Consider the following 259-nt stretch of genomic DNA (forward strand, 5'->3'; position numbering starts at 1 on the left):
GGGGGTGGCTTCACAAACCAGGAACCAGAGCTGTGCTGTGACCTGCTCTCAGCGTGGCTCTGCAGGGCCACCTCAAGGTGCATCTCCCGTCGTTGCAGGGACCCATCGCACCCAACGCCCCCCCAGGGCGTTTTGCCTCCCGGTGAGCAGCCCCAGCGCCTAGTTTAGTGCCCACTGAGGTTTTCAGTCCCCACTTCTATGGTTTGGGACCCTTACGGGCTCCCTTTCTTGTCTGTTGCTGCTTCAGCTCAGCTCCTGC

This window comes from Apaloderma vittatum, unplaced genomic scaffold, assembly GCF_000703405.1.
Source record: "Apaloderma vittatum isolate BGI_N311 unplaced genomic scaffold, ASM70340v1 scaffold34812, whole genome shotgun sequence".
Lineage (NCBI taxonomy): Eukaryota > Metazoa > Chordata > Aves > Trogoniformes > Trogonidae > Apaloderma > Apaloderma vittatum.